Here is a 17,437-nt window from a genome sequence, read left to right as displayed (position 1 = left end):
TCGATTTAAAGGGGTTCATAGAAACGAGGTTATCTATAGTTTCGATCAAATTAATCCGTGTTTCCAACATTAGTTAATTGATTTCACTGAAACAATTAACGCTGTAATTTAAACCTAGTTTTTCATATAGCTTTTGATTATTTCTAAGAATGGAGCAACAGAATCACAGAAATCAGAATATACATAACATAGGATATCTATGAACCGAGTACTATGATCGTATTGTTTATTTTATATTGAAAATACCGCGAGCGGACTGAACGAATGCAATCTACATTCCGTGCTGGCAAAAATTGTATGCAGTCGACTGTTCTATTTGCGTATAGCACCACAACAATAGCAGAAGTAAATAAGATACAGCCTCTTAAATAAGTGGGTGTGGGTGAAGGAATGGGGTCTGCCTTGAGGTTATGAAAAGTAAGTCGTTTTAAAAGGACAGACTTTGTTAATAAATTATAATCGGAATTCAGTTACGATGGCTAAAATATCTGGTTTTGCGATGAGCCGGTTGTTTATTATATCATAAGTAGGTACCTAAATTACTAGTGCATGTGTTAGACTATATTCTTTTGTCGATCAAATTAATATGCCCACCATCTGTAGTGACAGTCAATCAATCAATCATGTTCGAAAGTTTATAACAACATGAATTTGAATGAAAAACTTCAAAAATACTTCGAGTAAAAGGTTCATTTCTTACTAGTAAAAACTATTCCTGAAAATCAGATTCTTCATACAAATTGAATTCGGATTTGGTCCCGAAGCCATATAACCTCATATTTTCTCTTTACTTTTATTGCAAAAGCATTTTCCGGAAACTTATCTCACCACCTTTGCGTCAAAGGACCGTTTTTAATGAAAATTCTACTCATTTTGATATGCAAATGAAATCTATCGAACGCCGAAGATGGGCCGTTATTGAGCAAATATATGAACACATATCTATGTAGGACACAGATCGATGTTTGTACGGTGTTTTATTGTCAACGATATTTTTCGTAAAGGCTAATAACAATTTTTGAGGAATTTTTCTCTGTATATTCTTCGCTAGTGTTGATTTGACGCATGATGAATCTAACAGTCGACGATAACAATTTTTTTCTTCCCCTTTTTACCAAGGGGATTACTTATTCAATGTACAGTGGACGTACAATATAGAGAGTCGTCTAATACGGAAAATACTGACAGAATTTTTATAAACTTATGTTCCAGAACATCTTCAATTGGTATAAACAATAACAAAGTCATGATTGGAAACTAGTATCGAGTGTCCATCCCCAAAATAAGACAATTCTAGGACTACTGAAATATTACAATACTCTAGTCCACATATCCTTGAAATCACATTATAGTCAAGAAACTAACTCACGAAATGCAAACATCCTTTAAAGTACATAAAAATCAAATCCCTTATTTTGATACACAGGACACGTTTGCGATCACATTCGATTTCCCAGGTTTGTGATGACCCTGAGTCATATGTACCGTGAACACTTTCAAGAAATTCAGTTTTAGAGAGAGTGGTGGAGTTAAAATTCAGTGCTAAGTATAGAGTAGGGTTGGCAGGCGTGTTATTATGACGGTGATAATTATAGATCGTTGTTTTGCCCGTTTCGGCTTGCAACTCAGTGGGTTGCTTGTATTTAGCGTGGATTATTATGGTTAAATTTTGAATATTTCATTTTTGTTACTTCACTACATTCTTACTGACTGCAGTTTTGTTAGCGAAATTGAACAGAATGGAATTTTAGAACACAGTGTCTTTAATATTAAAAAATAAAATGCACAACTTAACTATTCACTTTTTCTGTCGTTATATGTTTTTTCTTTGCTGTAAAAGGTGGCCAAAGTCCAATAGTTATCATAACAAACAACCCAAATATGTTAAAGTACTTTCCAAAACCAACATCTGAAAGGGAAAAGCGCACCCTTACACATCCAAAAAACATTTATAATCCCACTAAACACGACTTTAGTAAACCGAAACACGTTACTAAGACCATAAAGCGTTACAAATCCTTCGTAATCTTCCGTGTACCAACCCTAAGTATACAGGTTGATACGTCATGTCACAAACTGTATGACAAAACAGGATGTCCTGGGGCGAGCCGGGAAGGCTTTTAAGGAGCGCCCTGTATACAGTGACGTCGCAATATGAGATTATAACAATACTTAACTAAGTAGTAAGTGTTAAGTATTTACACGGGACTCTGGAGTTTTACTTACTATTTTGTAGTGTAGGTATGAACAGTGTTTGTTAAAAAAGTGAGGTTAGGTGTCGAGTGAAGTTGGAAAGATAGAAATCAAATACAATTCTACAAACCATTTTACACGCAATTTGCTTATCAAAATGCTTTTATAAAGAATAGACGAAAGCTTAAACATTTGGTTTGGGATGAAGCTAAGCGAATTCAGCATAAGTAACACTGTCTCAGATGTAAATTCTAAGCAAAATCTCATGCAAATCTAGTGCACACCGTCTCAAGTGTCAACGGAGTCAGCGCATCATCTTGCTTCATAAAGTTTCACACTCAAAACTTCACCGAGTACAAACAACGCAACTCTAGATATATTAAGATAAATATGATTAATAGTACACCAAGTTCTCGCAACTGTCACTCTAATATGACTAAGCGCTCTCAAGCCACAGTTTACTCCAAGAATTCAAGCGAACGAACGCGCTCAAGCGCACTAAGCCCCTATTACACCAACCCACTTCATTTCATTTAAACTTATCTACAATGTACCAGCATTTGTCAAGATTTAAAAACAATCTACTACAAAGTCTCAGGATTCCCTCTTATCATATAATTCAAATTATATAACGATTTTAATGACGTTCGTTTTCAATCTAAGAGGGAAGGAAATTCTTATAACATTAAATCGTCAGACAATAACACCCTTGAATCATTGGTGCCGAAGCCGAGTAAATTACATGTCAAATGGTCGGGAATCCAGAAATATTCCTCGATAATTTCCTCGGCGTGGTCCGGGCGCCCCCCTCCCCGCGAGATGCGCCTGCCGCCCGCCCTCCCCTCGCCCCGGTGACAAGGATATCTAAATGTCATTATAAGTTTGAGTGGAGCTCGGAATTCCTGGCTGTCGGCGGTTTCCAACGGTTTTCTTGTTAACGCTATTTATTAAAACTCCGAATAGTTTGTCACTATTGTGAATATTCATGTGAACTTATTGATTTGTTGCTGAGCATTCTAAAACAAAGTTTCTCCAATCGTTTTCACAAAGGACTATGGGCGGAATCGTCCCCACCCATCAACAAAAATGAAATGTAGCTCAATTGATATATCTTGGCAAGACGATATTTTTATACTATGGCGACATTGCCCAAATGCATGGGGTTCTCATAGTATCTTACGTTTAAACAAATATCTCGTTAACGTATTATTGACGTCTGACGACTAATTCCAAAATACATGCTCATTTATTTATTAATTAGTGCACAGCGGCGGACGCCACATGCACATAAAGATAGCTGGGTACAAAATAACCCCCTCCCCCCGCTCTCCAACCCACGATTTTAGATCTGATCAGATTTTAATCTGCCAGCGCATCTGTTAGACAGCATTATAATTGACGAGTAAAAATAATTATTGAAATATGAAATCAATAACAAATGTTGGTAGGTGGGGACGGAGCCCATACATTTTTGCCCATAGTCCTTTATATATAACTTTAAAGAAAACAATGCCCATTTAAAAGTTAATCAAAAACTGAATAAAGAAGCTTTTAGCTGTCGACAAAGGACTGCGAGTGATCATAGCAAGTGCTTCCATTTCTCTATCGGCTGCGAAATATAGGACAAACGTTTCTAATGTCCTACATACACCGCACTGTGTTGTAAGAAAAGCCTTAAAAAAGGAAATATGGAGACGATATTATCCGAAATAGAGTTCTAAATAACAGTACAAATCCTTTGATAGAAAAACCTTCGATCTATAAAAATAATAATAAGATTGTATCTATAAAATCTTAGTACTTACCTCTTCCCCTCTTACACAAGTACTAATATAAGCCATATAAGGTAGATATGCTGTGCATAGAACAATTTTCACTTGTACAAAGGCCCCATGACTTGAGTGTTTCAAAAAGGGGTGTTTTTTTCGTCATGGCTTCCGCGCAGCTTTAATCAACACTACAGGAATGGGGAGAAAATTTGTGGAAGAGAAAATTTATTGCCATTGGGTACTTTAAAATCTTTTTTAACGATTCCAACATACCTATAGAATTTGTTGCTTTATTCATTTGAATAAAATGTTTCTTGAAAGTAGGTCAACTAAAAACTGTGATCAAGTTTTTATATAGTTTCTTAGTGAACATCGAACATCTATAAGATGTTGCCGTTCTACAACTAATTGGTGTGTAAGCAATAGCATAATTAGCTAATTGCAACTTGGACTAACCAGATGATTCACTTGAGGGATGTTCTATAGCTTCGTAACTGGAGTAGTTCCTGTACTAGTCCATGATTCTCAATGCTAACAGAACGGAAGCGTATCCGTATCAGATGTAATTAATTACGTCGTGGATCAACTGGTTGTCTGGTGGTCGGAGGTTAGTTCTGCATAGTGCTAAGCGCTTTGTTAAGGTAGCTAAGACTCTTAGTTCACGGTTGCTTTAAGTCTTCATTTATATTGCAAGACATTCTCCTTAAAAACTATCGTACCAAGCCATTAATGTTATTACTGAGGAACTTTTCTACAATAAATACACTCGTACATTACAAAACAAGCATTCGGAATACCAAGAACGTTCCCAAATCAATACTTCGCAAAAGCAAAAACTATTCCTTTTCATTCAGAAATATTCTTAAGAAAAATGCAGAGGTGACCGTGTAGCTGCAGTCATACCTTCATTTATTCAAATTTATACAGCTCTACGATTTCTGGGCGCCCCTCATCGAACGAGAGCAATTTGTAAATGGAGCGGGCGCTGGAATGATTTACCACCCGTTGTGAGAACGTGTGCTTACAGGATACTGATTACCTGCTTTTGTGGCCTCTCACAGTTTTGTTTTGGACTAAATACGAGTGATGTATTAAGCTGAGTGCTTGTTTGAAATGATTGAAGATTCGTTTCAAGGAATTCTAAACTGTTCTTTGAATACCTTCTCTGTAGTCTAGATAATGTTGGTTCTTAGAAAACTGTGCTGCTAATTAATCACAGGCAAAAATAACTTAAATTAGTTTGTTATAATTAATAGTTGTATTTGTTATCTAAGTCTAAAGGTCACCCTAGTCACTCCAACAGTTTTCTGTGACCTATTTACGCTTCTAGCGGCTGCCCGCGACATCGGCCACGTGGACTTTAGTTGTGCCGCTTAAACAACATTTTTATTACCATAATACTACTATCTAAATCATGGCGTCGTGTTATGTACGTAGCCTATAGTCTTTTTTAATAATGGACTATTAGAGACGAACATATTTTTTCAATTCAAAAGCTCATGAGATTAGCGCATTGAAACAGTCTTCAACTTTATATAACTAGTAAAAATAAGTCCCTTTATAAAGTAACAAGATTGTATCAGATACCTTTACTTATAGGTAGTAGATAATAACGTGTTCCAACAATAGATCTTTTCTTTTTATAACAAATGAGCGTCAGACACCTTTAAAAGGAAAACGGATGAGATCGAGAGAACATGAAAGTTGACCCATCAAAGGACAATAATGGCCGTCTCATTTTACCTTGAAAACTGTTTTACACCTTGTTCCGAATGAGATCGGCTTTCTGAATCAAAATTAATGATTCTGACGTATAAAAATCTATAGTATTGTGCCTTTGAGATTTTAAGTTCATTTGAGTTGACAAAAAAATGGATGGTCTGCTGAATATTTTAGAATATCTGGATAAGTTCTTGCCTTACAGGATCGTAAGAAATACTTAATCCACATTTGGAAACTTCAAAATTTTATGATATTTATAGGTAGGATTGAAATACAGCGTCGTGTAAATTTTTTAATAGGCCTTATTGTTTTAAGTTCCAGTGAAGTCAATGCTTTATTACACATACAGTTTTAAGGGTCATTTCGTGCAAATTATACTTAAATCTACCGATATTAAATATAGCGATAGGACTCAGAATACACTAGCAGTTTTCATCGCAAAAAATCGTGATATTAAAATCGTATCATAGTTCCCAGTTTCTACTTAAATATAAAAAATATCTTCTCAACTTTTAAGATACCAGTGTGCGGTCTTTTAAACTCCATTCAACACTTTATTATCCAACTGTCAGTGTCCCAAAAGCGAGCGAGTTGAAAGCTCTTTGGACAAGTAAACAAATATCAATTTACTGTAAAAACATCTGGTGCTAAGTAATTGTCGCTGCAGTCTTGTCGCACACAACATTTTTATTATTACTATTAACTTTTATATGAATAACGAGTATATTTAGCAAAGATAGGATAAAAAACTTTACTAAATTGCTTTGGTTGTCTTTGGATGGGTAATCTACGGAACTACTTGAGCCATTTTGAAAATTAAAAGTTTATATAGTTTGCGTATCTAAAAGTTTTAGAAAACCTCTCCACGGGAAAAAGTAAACAGAAAAAAAAAATGTGTAAATGACATGACATGACCTTTACTTTTGTTTCCTTTATTTCTATATTTTTTTATTTTATGCGAATTATCGTTTGGTCGGTAGAAATTAATATTATTTATCATAAATTTAATATAGTTTTTAAAAAAAATAAAAATATCATTTAAGTATTATTTTTTTCATAGAACTCCTTCATTTAACATATATTTCTCAAGAGATTAGATTAATATTTCGCTTTCTAGAATGTCGTATGAAAAAATAAATAGTGTATTCACATTTACTTTCGGTACTTTACCCAAGAATCTATTGAATACCAAGTATTTTCATTCTATACAAATATGTTTACTCAAACCATTATTTGGTAGCAAATCCAGAACCTTTTTCCGCCAACCCGGGACACATCATAGACTAAAATAGGTTTTATCTGAGCTAGATTAAGTTTAAGAAGCTTAGTAAAGTAGGTTAGTATCTTGATACCGGTTTTAATATTATATAGGGCATGGTGGATATAAGTAGTACCCAAACGAAAGCGGAGGCGAGATCATTGTTATTATTTTCTTCTATCAAAATTGTTTGCTTTGTGGATTATGTAATACAGGGAACTAGGAATCCTGCCTACTTGCTAGCATGGGAGATAGTCAAAGATAAGAATGTTGTGGGTGGGATTGGAAATCACGATCTCAGACCCTTAAACTTCTCGCAAATGAAAAGCCTAAGCTGCTTCTAGAAATCTATATGAAAGATGTAATAATGTTAGGAAAAAACAGAGCTGAAAATTCTTAACAATTATAAATAAATCCATAACATCCTGGCGATATCCGAAGTCTTAGCGAAAACTATTCAGGCTCTTGCGCAAACTCCAAATTCACTACGCATTTCGACATAAATAAATTTGCCTTGGCCCGGTCTTCAACCGCACCTTGTTTTTCTTTGACGAAATGTATATACTATACAGTATACCTACATATTCCCCGCTTCGACGCCCTAGATTTAGTCCCTAAGGACCAGTGAATTCGTCCGTCAGTAATCTCTAGTTATTGACAAGGACTTTTGGTTTAGGACTCGGAATACACTAGCTATTTTCGTTGTAAAGTTGACGGATTTTGAAATGTTCCCGACTTGTTTAGATAGTGATTTTATTATCGCTAACCGTTTGTAGCTTGCGCCTTACTATTAGTTTGTAAAGTTTTAGTAATGTAATGCTCTAATAAGGTTAAAGGTAAGTCTTTTGATGGGTAATCAATTTACACTGCTCTATGCGCTTTCTGAAAATGAATCTCTTCATATATTTACCACTAACTTAGACTAGGAATAGAAGAATACCTAAGGCATTAGGTTCGAATACAAACTAGAACTTGTACAATATATGTTGTTGCCCATGATGTTATCTACCCAGTCCTTTAAGGCTTTGTGGTTTTACATAAAATACATACATAAAACCACACTTTTTTTCTAATAGAAGTAGTCAGAGACTAAAAACCGCCACTAGCTACAATCCCTTCAAACTTACCTTGCTTTAATCACATCTATACATCTTGTCACACAGGACCGCCGGTTACGAGCACTACGCTTACATATTTGCAAGACATCACCAATATGATCTGATTATGTATTTTCTGAGCGTTTGCGAAGCACGAAAATAACACCCTAACATTTTAATCGGCGCAAACAATTGTTTTAAGTATCGTAAACTAACAGGCTAGGTAGTGGCAGTGAGCTTAGTACCTAAGTTATATCGTCTAGTCTCGCTCCTAATAGGCCCGGTCTCTGGCCTGGGACCTAATTAGTTTCCAGTGTCGATGGACCAGACGCTCAATAATAAATTGATAGGTTTATTTTCTATAGAATATTTAGAACCTTTTGTTGTTTCTTGTACAATATACTCATCGTAAAGGGTTCGTGAAACCAGTGATGCTGTATTTTTAATACCATTTCTTGGTAGTTACATCATCTCTACCGAAAGTTCACAGGGAAGTGAAAGAAAAAATACTTTAATTCAGAGAATAAAAATACTAATAATGAATGAGTATACATTAATAATAGAGAAAATATTAATAATAGAGAATATTAATAATAGGAATATATTAATGTTAGAGAACCATAGAGTATAAATACAAAAAAAAAATAGTATAATACGATGCTGCGATGATATAACGATGCTGCGACTGCTACGATCTCTACAGTTTCACATTAATTAGCGATGTGCTTAGATTAAATTAGAAACCATGGCGAATTTGTAAATTTTCTTTCAATTTTAAATTAATCAGTACGACGGATACACAACAAACAATACAATTTTCTCCTAAATACAAACAAACCTATCCATCAATACCATAAACAAGACAAGACACCACAAAAACTGGGAACCCTTTAATAGGTCACTCCATGATGGTAAATTAAAGGCGACCGAGGGTACTCGTAAATTAGCCGTGGCGCGTGCTATTCATAAATTCATGTCGCTCATATATCGTAGAGGCTGTGTACATAATTGGTTGCGGACTGAAGCCGCATGTGGCTTGCATAGCATTTGGCAATATAAACACGTCTAAGATGCACTACGGTACTATGTCGCTTGACTGATATTGTTTGTTTAAGACTTGATATTAAGTCGGGTATTTTGAACGTGCTATTTCGAAAAAGGCATAACTCACATTGTATAGTTAAAGACTTGTGTCCTTTTAGTTATACACTTATTTATAGAGCTAAAGATCATTAATTTAAAATCTTTGTGTGTCTTTTGTCTCCCGTTAGGCTTTCGGCATTGTCGCTAAAAGTAAAAAGATGTATGTTTGTTAAAATTGCCTTAACATTCCTTAAATGAGACAACACTGTCCACTTCCACAAAACCCTTGTCAATAAAAATGTAAAGAAAAATTATAAAACATTACAACCTTAATTTTAATAAATAAAAGTGAACAAGCAAGCTGAAAGCACAATCTGTCATCACGACATCGCGGAGATTTATGTTGAGATTAACAAGGATTTTAAAAGGGATCCACAAAACATCTGAGAAACAGGAAAGAAGGCACAAAAGAACAAAAGCGAGCTATTGGTGTAATGTTTGTGAGCTCTCGCATGAAACCGACCGCTTTTTATGTCCACTGTATTTCTATTTATACTCTACTGTTGTGTTCTAAATGTTAGAGAACCGAAAACAATGGGTGCCTACTAAGTATAATTCAATAAAAATGAGGCTTCGCACAACATTTCGGTTGATTCTTAACACGATTTCGTTAATTTTGAATCTTACGAAACAACAAGTTTAGATACATAATGGTAATCGAATATCCTATAATTGAAATGAAACTTCATAAAGAGATATAGTAGGCTTACTACTTCTTTATTTCATCATTACAAAGATGTATTGTCAAATCTATTGTAACACAACTTCGCTATCTCCTCAATCGTAGTTTTACAGCGAGAGAGTTCATAATATTCCAAGAAGCAAGTAATGACACAGTTTCTTATAAACACGCTGCATCAAATCCCTCAGGCTCACTGACAACCAAAGCATACAATCTAGAAAATTCTCAAGCGACGTTGTCCCGTATTACAATCTTATTACACGCCCTGCCCTATTTACAGCGAGTCTCTCGCCGCGTAACAAGAACTCATTCGATAATAATATACTGACAATAAACATAATTGTTATCTTAAACTCAGGATGAGATCAAACTTGTATTGGTTGATAAAAAAGATCGAATTTAATCTCAGTAGGTACAATAAAATTAAATTATTGAAAAATAATAACAATAAATTAGTGGCAGAACGTAGGGATTTACTAGTAGAATTAGACACCTGTAGCGAACAATTAATTTCAACCAAGGTGTTGTATGAAAAGCACACTCTGGACTTAAAGGCTAAAATCACCACTTTACAGGATAGACTATCTCAAATGAGCTTAGAATATGAACAGGACACTAGGGACTACATACTCAAATATGATGAGATTGCCAAAGTTGGTAAGGAAAATTTAGAACGTGTATTATCTTTGTACAGTAGTTCTCAATGTCCAAAATGCTCTCAGGCCATTTCACTTTCTAGTGAATTAGAGTCTCTGACCTGTATAAAGCAGTCTCACCATACCACTAGCAGTGCATCACCAAAATATAAAATTAGTGTAAGCTCAACTCAGGACAGTTTTAAGGAAAACAGAGCATTAATGTTCTCAGATAGGATAGGTTTAGGTTTTGGTTCACTTATAAATAACAATGTGAACTTCAAAGTGACCAACCACTGCTACCAAAACCTCAAGTTAGGCAGAATAGTGGAGAAAATCCAAACAATGAATTTAGATAAAGACATTCCAATTGTTCTTATGATTGGCAATAGCTTAGGTTTAAGAAAGTCTGACATTATTCATAGCATAAGTAGTTTATTAGAAATGAATTTAGGAAAAATAATAATATGTGCATTCCCCTACTCTGACTCACTATCTGAGAATGAGAACCGACAAATTCACAAGTTGAATGCTATCTTACATTTGATAACAAGTCATCACAGTGATAGACTATTGTTTTTTGATACTAATAAATTTATTAGTACTTTTTATTTAACAAAAGAAAGAATGTTCCTTTCTTACAAAAATCGACATTTAATTGCTACTCTGTTAGCATATAATATTAACTTAGTTATAGAAGATATAACACAGCCTAGGTTTAAGGACGGAACAGTATTGTCTAGTCGTTTTACTAACAATACTGTGATTAATATTATTGATAATTTAGTTTGTAAGGACACAGTTACGCATAATGTAACAAAGAACAACAATAATTTAAACGCTTAAGCAAGACAACGGATAAACAGGCAGGTTTTCTGAACGTAGTACACCAAAATATACAAGGTTTATCCGGCAAAGAATTAGAGATAGAATTATTTTTGAAAAAACATGACACACACGTATTTTGTGTCACGGAACATTGGTTGCTGTCGCACCAATTAATATTAAATAATCAATATTATTCCATGATAAGTGCATTCAGTAGGAAGAAGGCAATACATGGAGGGTCAATGATCTTAGTTAGCAACAATTTAAAATGCAAAGAACGTAAGGATATAGTTAGCTTGTCAGTAGAACGTACTGCCGAAGTATCTTGTGTAGAACTCGAGCAGCATATTATAGCATGTATATACCGTCCACCAATGAGTGACTTCAGTTTGTTTGAAGCGATAGTGGAAGATATATTAAAGCGTTTGAGTGTTAGTAACAAGTATGTGGTTGTCTGTGGTGATTTTAATGTAAACATATTGGAGCAGTCCAACACTACCACCAGACTGATTTCTCTCTTTAAATCATTTAATCTTAAACATCTCTTTAATAATCCAACTAGAATTACCGAACATTCGGCCACATGCTTGGACAATATGTTTAGCAACTGCGTATGTCTAGACAGGGTCATAGTCAACGATTTAACGTCAGACCACTGTGGACTGAACGCCGTCTTCTCTAGGAAGAACGTTATCAAATCTAACACGATAACTTTTAGACCTATTACCCACAACCGCTTGGCATTATTTAATCAAGAGGTAGCCGCCAAGATTGCCAACATTAATATTACTCAGGATGACCCAGAGGTTCTCTATAAATCCTTGTTTAATGTTATTGAGTCTGAATTTACACAGGAATTTACAAAGGAAAATACAAAGCTGAAATTCTGCGATTGGGCGACCGTAGGAATTTACAAAAGTAGAGCTAGGATGTATGAGCTGTATGCCATGAAACAATATAATTTCAATCCAGGTTTTCTCGAATATGTTAGGAATTACTCTAAAATCTTTAAAAAATCTTGTGCCGCTGCTAAGTCTTTGTACTTAAGCAACAAGATCAAAAATTCCAACAATAAAATAAAAACAACTTGGAATATTATCAACAATGAAACAGGAAGATCGTCACCACCTGATCACGACTTCGAATTAAATGTTAACAATCGGGTTATTACAGATAGCCTAGGCGTAGCTCAAACATTTAACAATTATTTTTCTGACATACCAGTCATTACGACTAGTTCCTTAAATTCCTCAACCGCTAAAGCAGGATCATTACTTAGGAGCAATGTGGGTCAGTGCAATGTCTCATTTTATTTTAAGCATATAAACCCCTCTGACATAATCAGAGTATTCAAGTCGCTTAATTCAAAAAATACAGCGGACTTGTGGGGAATTTCTGTAAAGTTACTTGAGAGTATTATCGCTGAGATAGCGCCTCATTTAGCTGCAACTTTTAACCGATGTGTAGATGTAGGTGTGTTTCCTAATTTAATGAAGCACAGTAAGATAATTCCCTTGTTTAAAAACGGATGCAAAAGTGAGCCCAGTAACTTTAGGCCAATATCCATCTTGCCTGCTCTCAGTAAAATATTTGAAAGGGCTATATTAGAGCAATTAGAGAGCCATTTCAGTTTGTATAATTTACTCCACAGCAAACAGTTTGGCTTTACAAAGGGTCGATCTACCATCGATGCAGGGGTCACACTTATTAGGCATATTTTCGATGCTTGGGAAGCGTCGCAGGATGCTATTGGGGTATTCTGCGATCTCTCCAAAGCGTTTGATTGTGTTGACCACAATACTCTTTTATATAAACTTAAATTCTATGGGATTGGGGATGTGGCACTTGACCTACTTGCATCCTACTTGTCTGAGAGAGTACAGTATACAGATATCAATGGGTCAAGATCCACTGGATCTGCAGTTAGTTTAGGGGTACCGCAGGGCTCTATCCTTGGTCCTTTTCTTTTTCTGGTATATATTAATGATTTGCCACATCAGGTGCAGGATCTGTGTGATATCGTACTATTTGCTGATGATACGTCGCTTATATTTAAAGTAGATCGTAAGAAAACTGATTTTGACGATGTAAATGGTGCTCTTACACAGGTTCTCGATTGGTTTACAGCCAACAATTTATTGTTAAATTCTAAGAAAACGAAATGCATTAGGTTTACCATGCCCAACGCTAGGAATCTAGGTACGCATGTAGTTCTAAATGGTGAGGTGTTAGACATGGTCAACTCCGCAACCTTCCTAGGTGTAGACTTAGATAATAAGCTTCAATGGGGCACCCAAATAACAAAGCTCGCGGGCAGGCTCAGCTCCGCAGCCTATGCGATAAGAAAAGTAAGACAGTTTGCGGGTGTAGATGCGGCAAGACTGGTTTACTTTGGTTATTTTCACAGCGTTTTGTCCTACGGTATTCTACTTTGGGGCCGAGCTGCTGATGTAGACACAATTTTCGTTATTCAAAAAAGAGCAATTCGCGCTATTTACGGCTTAGGAGCGCGGGACTCTCTGCGGGAGGTATTTGGGAAAATAGGTATACTGACGGTGGCATCACAGTATATTTTTGCGAATTTGATGTTCGTCAAACAAAACATAAATTCGTTTACTAAGAATAGTGACATTCATAACATTAATACCAGAAATAAGCACAAATTAGTAGGTCCCTGCAATAGATTGCAAAAAGTACACAACTCATTTGCAGGTCTTGGTGTTCGGTTGTACAACAAACTTCCCAGCAGTGTTATGGATCTACCCCAACAAAAATTCAAATTAGTTGTTAAAGATCATCTTATTAAAAGGGGTTATTATAAGATCGACGATTATATAATGGACAAGAAATCATGGGATTAGTTGCGCGTTCTACACAAATCAAGATTAAATATCTATATATGTATATATTCATCTTTGCATTGTATAAATATTAATCAGTAGTATTTTAACTCTGTAACAGAGAGGTATCACACGAGCCTCAGTGGCACTCGTTTTCTTTTCTTGATAGATATGGTGGGCTCCCACATGCCAAGGTTCGTCATGCTCACTAAAATGTCATTGCTTGCGGCGGCGTCGTGTGCCGGGTCACCCCCTTCCCTCTAATATGTGCGAAGGGGGTGATGGCTGGTCCATGCGTCATACTCGTGAACGGGTGCTGCTTGGGGTGACTGGTCGTCCTGGTTGTGGTGAATTTGCCAAATATTTTTTTTTTAAAGTAAATAAGTATTAATCGATAGAATTCCTTGTGCCATAGTATGCTCTTGAGATGCCTCTTATGACTGCAATACTATCATGATCTAGGTAGATGCTCCCATCATGCTTCTAATACACTTGTTATGTTATTAGCACCTTTATATTGATTTAATTTATTTATATTATACCTATGTGTGTTCGGTAGTGTTGGTAGCAGCTCCTTACATCATCAAAAATTTATACCTAATAGAAAGATTGTTAAAATTAATTGGCGATTAAAAAGAGTGGCCTGGAGTTTCTTGCCAGCTCTTCTCATTGGCCCTACCTTCCGAACTGGCGGTAAATTCACTCTCTGTATCATTGACTATCATAAGTGTCAACATTTGACCTATATGAATAAATGATTTGATTTTGATTTTGATTTATTAATTTGCCAATCGCAGCAGGTGTTCCCAAGTCACTTCGGTTATTTGTTCGAGTTCTGAAACTCGAGATAAATATTTACCTGTTTAAAGCTTCGGCCAAAAAGTAATATTCCCCTAAAATTTGTTTGAGCACGATTAATTTGTGGGGACAATTCGATTTTGACAACTTTTTCCTACTGTGCAATTTGAGGAAGACAATTAAAAAGGAAAAAAAAGTAATGACGCCTGAAGATGATTACGCAGAGTTGCAATTCTTGAGTGTTACGATTTGAATATAAACGTTTGCTTGGGGTTGGAAACTCGCTTTGACTAACAAAAATGTATTCAAGATCGTTTTCAGAGGAGTTTCGTGGATACCTCGCATTTTTCAACTGCGGAGTTTTAAAGCCGCGTGTTTCCGATGCCTGGAGGAAAGTCTTCTCCCGTTCACATGGGTAAGTAAATTTTTCATATTTTCATAGTTTACTGAAAATCTAGTATATTCTTATACTCGCAGTAGAATATAAGAAATGAGGTTTATGATGAAAATCAATATATTAAGGCCACGTCTGACAAAAGCGGTATTGTTCACAATGTGATATTTAAATCAGGCAAAACATGGCGTCGCTGGACCACACAGCTTCGCCTCCGCATCGCTTCGCCTCGACACACTTAAGGTTATGACATTATACAAAACGACAATCGTAGGCAGTAAACCAAACAAACTCTCGAAACTTAATACACGAAAACAAATTACTGGTAAATAAAAAAGCCTGAGATTGTTTATAATACAATCACATACATTTATAAGCTATATGATATATGACGACATACGCGACTTCTCTCACTCCAATTTTCTGTTAAAATGATTTCGCGGGATACACTATCAGTACATCCTTAGGATCATATCTATCACGCAGCCAAATTTTAATCAAATCGTATCATCAATTTTGAAGTTAAGTACATACAAACAAACACAAACAAGAACACACACACATTTGTAATACACTATATACTCTCTATTGATTTATCTCAAGCATTCGTATTATAATATCCGGCGCCACTTCGCTTCAAGCTACAAAAGTCTATTAGGAAGTTAGGCAACTGTGTTCTAGGTTCACTTAGGCATCCTACGTTCTGCCTATATGATATTACACAGCTTGTCATCGTTTGTAACCGGTTTTGGCAACGGCATTTGGCAATTACGCTAAGTTACAAACCTTGAAGATGCTGGATCTAGGTCAAAATATTGTTGGATATATTGTTAATATGTACTGTTTTATGATGGGTATTAAAAGAAGAAATTATTAAGGCATTTAGAAAACTTTTGATAGCATAAGCAGTAAGAAAGTAATAAATATTTTTGTGACATCATATGTTTTCAACTTCTGGACACGCCTTCGTGGAAAGATTCTTCTACGTGGTCATTCAATTTAATAATTGCCTGTGAGCCAAATGGCGAAGTCAATGCTATACTATTTACTTGAAAAAGCAACTATAGAGATTTCTAATTAATAATGATTGTTGCTCATAGACTCATTTCGTGTTTACGAAGTCAAAACACCTACACATATTTACCTCATCTTTAAATTACAGAAAGTAATGTAGCGTACAAATTAGAACGAACGACGAAAGAAAATGCAACGCATTGCAAAAAGAAAAGTTGAAATTGTGTTTGGAAACGGCCCCTGTCCCCTTATTACTGAGTTTTACTAACTTATTTTACGTTATCTTGTTTCATATTTTCGTTTAGAAAGAGGTCAGATTTTACGTTTTTTTGTAATTCTACAAACTTGCTCTCGGACGAATTCGAAGTTTCCAGAATAATTTTCTAAGGACTTTGAATTGAGGAGATTTTTTCATGATTACACAAATCTACTGAACCATTGTAATTGCGCTTTGCATTTGAATAATAATATAACAAAGGTTAGAAGTATTAATGTTTTTAAACTCTCGCGACTAGTACACAAAATATTATAATGCAACGGGTCTTATACGCGATTGAAAATTTAAAGGTTAGGATACCTTATTTGCTGCCCGACGTTAGAAGTATGTCTGTCTTATTCGCTTTTACAGTTACAACTACTGAAACGATTTTAATTTTTACCGTGAAGATAGTTGTAGAGCTGAGATGAAACAGAAACCAGTTTTGTTAATCACACGCGATCGGAGTCAGGCTTGAAGCGTAAGTTTAAAAATGTCGGTACTATATAGCAAAAACCAAGTTTTTTCTAGTCTTAGTTCTATGTTAGCTACTCAAGATTTTTTCCTCCACAAAATTAGCTTAATCAGTCAGAAAAAAACCCGGGAAAAAGTAAAAATTCTCTCCTTTTTTCCACAAAATTTTTCTTTGTCTAATAATCCTAGTTACAGAATGATTGTGCCTAATAAGATTCGCCTGGGGACTTTCACGACGTTGAACAAAGAGTACCGTACTTGTAAGATCTACCGTGATTATCTCACTTTTTACTTTATTTAATTGGCCTAGGAAATAATCTTGAAAGCTTATTTT

The sequence above is a fragment of the Anticarsia gemmatalis genome, chromosome 14 (genome assembly GCF_050436995.1).
Source record: "Anticarsia gemmatalis isolate Benzon Research Colony breed Stoneville strain chromosome 14, ilAntGemm2 primary, whole genome shotgun sequence".
Classification (NCBI taxonomy): Eukaryota; Metazoa; Arthropoda; class Insecta; order Lepidoptera; family Erebidae; genus Anticarsia; species Anticarsia gemmatalis.
The sequence above is the reverse complement of the archived record's forward strand: the minus strand, read 5'-3'. Positions refer to the sequence as shown.